The sequence below is a fragment of the Aythya ferina genome (assembly GCF_964211825.1).
Source record: "Aythya ferina genome assembly, chromosome: 2".
In the NCBI taxonomy this organism is placed as follows: Eukaryota; Metazoa; Chordata; class Aves; order Anseriformes; family Anatidae; genus Aythya; species Aythya ferina.
The window spans coordinates 18,045,572-18,051,571 of NC_140297.1; positions in this window are offsets into that span (position 1 = coordinate 18,045,572).

The window sequence follows — 6,000 nt, forward strand, 5'->3', positions numbered from 1 at the left end:
CATTCTCTATAAGTCCACTTATTTCACTGTTTTGTGCTCACACAAGTATGACAGGATAGCTGGGATTTACCTAACTTGGTATGTGTACAATAAACCTGTTGGAACCTAAAGCAGATACTATAACCTCATTTGAGACCCAGCCAAAACAATCAAAAAACGATTCACCAGACGAGGTTGGCATCTACCTTAGCATAAGAAGATTCACTCTCCAGATTCCATTGATTATGCTGGCTACATCTTCATTGACTACAGGAGGAACCCAGTTATCTAGTTCCAGATGTAAATGTTAGATGAAAGATGAATCCAGATGCAAGATGAATCCTATCCTACTTAACTGCTGGAAATGAAGAGTTATAGCTTGAGAACTGATAAGATTATCAACTCTATGCTACAGTCAGGGAAGCTGCAAGCCAGCCATGTCTCATCACCTGAAAGTTGCCAGTCTTAGATATTGTTTGATGATGCACAGAATCAGGCAAACTTTGAACCCAACAACTGAACAACAAATAAATGTAAATGCAGAAATGAATGGTTACTTTACAGAATCTGGAGACAAGGAGGATGATAAATTAAGCTTAATCTCAGACAATGTATTTCCTGAGCACAATTCAAAGTATAATCTTAGGGATGCTCAAGGAAGAATTTGATGCACTTCAGGGGGCACTTTTTAGTGCTCATTCTCTGAAAAGCCAAGTAACTGCTTCTTCTGTTTCTAATAAACACTTTTTCCTCTTCTGACTGTTATCCAGCAACACCTTTTCCCATCTAAACAAGACAGCCTTCAGAGAAAGTTGATGCCTCTGTACTCCTTGACCTTGGTAAAACTTCTACACACAACAGAGGAACAGCTCTGGGTGGTATTGGTACCTGATCTCCTCTTGATAAATGCATATTGGGTGTCCACACTGACATTTCATCTGCTGATTATTATTCAGCTGATCTTGACATTTGTCTTGCAGCAGACTGAACTGGCCAGCCCTGCTCGCAGGTGGCTCCACCTCTTCACTTTCTGAATGCTCTCAAAGAGTGCTGCTGGAAGATGTCTCCATCATGTTCCACATTGTTTTTCCTCCGTTCTCCTGCTACCGCTGACAGTAATGGTCTAATTGTGTGCTGAGGCTTACAGTTCTCAGGAAGGTCCATCAGAAGAGGTTTTTTGAAGCAACAGGATGTAAAATCAACATGGGTTATAAGCACTCAATTCTACCTTCCTACCTAGGGCTGCCCACTGGGTGACAATCCTTCAGATCTCACATGGGCAGGCTGTACAGGTTTCCAGTGTTTTGAAGCCAACCACCAGTTACAAAAGTGGGTTTGAAAAGAACAGGGAAACAAAGTGCTAAACTTAATGATTGTATTATGAAGTCAATTTTAAAAGCTGTTATTTTGAAAATGAATGAGAGCTAAAGATTTTCATGGCAATTGTCATCCAACAGAATATGTTTATCCAGGGGCATTACAACTATGAAGACAAGATTAATAACAGAAGGGGGAACAGTGTCATTACCAGACTGTTTTTGGACCTTGTGCCACCAGAAGTAATGAGCTGACACTGGCGATCCACGAGCTGAATCGCGCCCAGTTCATTTTGCAGCTCCAGAAGAGAACAGTTTTTCAATGACTCCACACTCGATCAATATATTAATATATTAGCAGAGAGCTCAGCTTCCGGAGCTAAAGCACCACTTAATTTTCCTCTTTTAAAGCAGTAAAACTTTATAAGGCCGTAAAAAAAAAAAAATAATAATAAAAAAAAAAAAAAAAAACGGCGTGATCACGCTCACTATTTCCCCAAAACTCCTAACAGCGGCAAAGCAGCGCACACCTCCACACATACACCGACCTATGGACCCGCCCCGGGGCCCTCCCCTGCCCGAGGTCGTGTAGGGCGGCGGTGCCGCAGCCCAGTTCCCCGGCAGCCCCGTGCCCCCGCTGCTCTCCGCCCGCCGCTCCCGAGCCGAGGGGCTGGGGTTACCCGCAGCGAAGCCTCCGGTCCCCGCCGAGCCAGCCCCGCTGAGGGGGCTGGGGCCGCGCCGCCTCCGCCGGCCCTGCCTCGGCTTCGCTCTCCTTCTGGCCGCCCCGGCCCCGCTGCGGGGTCAGCGGCGGATGAGCGGTTTGCCCCGGTAATCCCCGCAGGCAAAGCCGGGGAGGCTCGGCCCGCCCCGGGCAGGGAGAGGCGGGGGGCGCAGGGGCGGCTCGGCTCGGCTCGGCTCCCCTCACGGGGGTCGCCCCGAGTGGGGCTGGCCCGCGTCCACGTTGGGGTCACAGCCTGATCTACTTAACGGGCTGCACCTGACAGCCACAAAACGTCGATAAAGTTTGCAGATTTGGTAGGAGTGTACTGAAAACTCCAGTATTGGGTCTGTTGACAGTCTTGCTGTCCGGTGTGAATGTAATGGCTTTAGTGGTCCACTAAAATAACTGAGGTCAGGTGTGTGCACTAGGTACATCTTATCAACTGTTGCACAGAGGTGAATACACAATAGCAGTGCTGCATTCATAAGTGAGAGCAGCATGAAGTTGCTAGACCAAGCACTTGAAAGTTAGGAAATGACTGAAATTTTATCAGTACAGCTCTTATGAGGCAGTCTTTAATTATGCTGTGCTTATTTTCTTTGGAGAACCCCTGCAACATCCACTGCAAAGAAGCCAAACTCACCAGCTCAGCAGGCTGTCTTCTACTTCCCTTTATATTAGCACTAGGGAATACGTGACTCCATAGGAGACTTGTGCTGTCATAATTAATTTATCTCCTTCCATTTTTCTAATAAAATTTTAACTGGTTGGTTGTTTTCAGATAGTTCTGACAGTGGTGAAGTTGTTTCAGAGCTATCAAGCTTCTCAGTCTTTCATGAAAGCAAAGCAGAGACAATGTAGTTCATGGATGGCCTTTCCACATGAATACATCCGTTATGGGAAAGGCTGCTCATCCCATCCCAGACATCAAAGAAGCCACATGAAAAAACAACCTTATAAATTCCTTACTGTAGGAAAACCATCAACAGAAACATCTGTATTCTTAAACCCCAGAGCTAACCAACCACGAGACATATCTGTAAGGACAAGAGGAGTGGTCCTTAACTGCCTTCATCAAAGCACTACTTCTTCTTTACTATATTGCATAAAAAATAATATAATTTTTAGCCTGTGTTCAGCATTATGCAGGCAGAAATTTATGAGGGAAAGTTTAAGGTGCCATTGTCTTTATTAATGCCTTTCATTGCTGGCTGCTCAATCCCTCCACAAACTTACCTCCTCCCTCAGTTAAGGCTATAAAAATACAGTGTGAATTTCCTGGTTTTATAATGTCGTTTTACTGATTGGGGTTGGAATCACAAGCAGAGTAGGGCCTCAGTTGTAAAAACATCCATATCTTTTAGGCCTGAATTACTACGTGAACAGCATTTATACAAAGCCTTTTTTTCCGACTCTTCTTCCCCTCCCAAGCAATGCTCTCATTTATTTTAGTTGTGATTGTGAGTAGCTAGCACCCACTGCTTTTGAGCTGTGTGTCTGGTGGGATGGCAGGTCACATGCAGGACTGTCTAATCCTCTCATCATGCAGAAGCTTGATCTGAGTGCACCAATAAATCAATAAGTGAATAAAGCCAAAATCCTCTCAATGGAAACCCAGGCACAAAAGAAAGGATGGTGCATGCTCACACCTCTCCATGCATCCAGAGGTCTGGAGCTAGGAGCTGAGAAGTGCTTAAACACAGCTTTAGGAGCCAGAAAAGAAAATAACTTCAGTGATCAATTCATACATCTTCTTCCACTTCTAACAATGCTGGCTAAAAACAAAAATTGCTCATAGTGAGCCTTGTCTGCTTCTCAATATCCATGCGCTTATGTTACTTTCTCCTAGCTATGAAAACTTGAAATTCCCTATGAACATTCCCTCTTCTGACAAAAGGGCCTAAAATTCAAAAATGCATCAAATGACTTAGATAACCAAGTCCATTCTGACTGAAGTGTCGCACACATTTTGGTCTTCTGCACTGACTAACTGCTCAGGTGAAGTGTTCTGTGAAACTTCCCCAAACTAGTGTATATTTCATCTGATGATCCTAAATATAAATAATGGCAGCCCATTGCTGCAGAAAGAGTGCTAGTTTAAACCAGTAAAAGTCACAAACAACCTCTGAGGCCTATACAGGTAGACACAGTCCAAACAAACAGGGAGTTTCGGCTCTTAGTGAATGACAACGTACATGTGGAGCAGCCATTGTTTGTACTTGAAAACATAGGCATGAATCGATTAAGTGATGCTCAGTGTCATGCAACCCATTGACATTTCTCCTTTCCCTTTATAGTTCTTCTTTCTTCATCTCAATATGCCTTGGTTTTTACCCGTCTTTTTCCCCATAATTTATGTATTTGCTTTTCTCTAAGACTTCTGGATGAGTCTTCAGAGTACCGAGTGAATATGGGTATGTGGTCTCTGTCCCATGAAATAAATTTTAAATAATGAAGGGCAAGTATTGTATTGTATACTGGCAATATCTAATTATGTATTGGAAGATAGATTAAATGTGATAATCTCCAGCTGTACTCAGTGTGACATTAAGTTGTGTTTAATGCTGTGAGAAAGCACCCATACTACGCTATCTTTTTAATACATCATAGTTAGCTTGGTTTCAGACTCTCCTTGTCTTTCAACATAGTTTGCAACTGCATAAGAAATATTGCAGGTGTAAGTCTGAAATCCATTTTTAAATTAGCTTGAGAACAATGTAAAAACAATATGAACAGATGCCCTTTCAGAGGGCATCACACTAAACAGTTGCTTACAGACTACGTCTTACAATTTGTTGTAATACAACGGACCAAAAGCATAATTTAGTAAAGTGGACCTTTCTAAATTCAGAACTGTTAACTCAGACTTTCAGGCTCCTAGAAGCTTCTAATGAAGAGAGAGAGAAAGGTTTCTTGCTACACAAGGACAAGTTTAAAAAAAGCCCTTGCTACACATGCTGGAATGCATACAGGATGCTATGCTGGGCACTGTGGACCACCTACAAAAGGAGGTCCTCCTGCCGTTGGGCTCCGAGTTCTGGGCAGAGCTCAGCCGTGGAAGGCTTGTGTGACTTAAAGCATGTTCCCTCTTTCCATCTATTTTCTTTTCTTTATAACTGAGCCTCTAATACTGTTCTACCCCTGAGGAGGTCTTTTGATGCCTAATTACATACATATGCAAATAACAAGTGACACACAAAAAGAGCAGCAGATACATAAACGATAATTTAAGAAAATAAACAAGCATGTTTAGCTAGCAGACGAGAGACTGCCATTACAAGAATTAAAGAACTTACCTCTCTGGGGAACTGCTTTTTGACCTCTCTGGCTGCTTAACTGAGCACAGTCTGGAGTAAATATGAGGAACTCCTCCCCTTTTGGTGTTTATTACAGAGAAACAATACTTCTTGTGACACCTGAGTAAATGTCCTCTAGGAAAACCACTACATTGTCTGTCTATATATTGCTTATTATCCCTTTGATCATAAATACCAACCACAACAGTGAATTACCAAGCATGCCCAAAAGTGTCAGTTATTATTGAATGCATAATTTTCTCTGAAGTAACCCTAAGCTTTCCAGATATTTTCTGTAGTTTATCAAAAGAGCTCTGTAACCTCTTTTGAAGGTCTTAAGATGCGTGATCCTTGTAATCACATTTGAAGGGCTGGTTATCTCAGGAGATTGTTAATAGGATACAAAACCTTTCACATCCAACCCAGATCAGCAAAGATGAAAAGTTGTGACTATGTAACAGCTCTTATGCATCCTGTGAGTTAGCCTGGTTCCTAGTGGAAAAATGCCTGTGTTTATTTAAGTTTACAGCTTTTTTAACTGCATTTGTAATACAGAAGATTTGGCAAACAGGAAAATAATTAAAATAATTAAAAGCTCAGTGGTAATTAATGAATCCAATTAAAACTGCAATCAAAAGAATTTTCAAATTTGTCACTCCAAAACTATCCCCACAATATAAACAAGCAC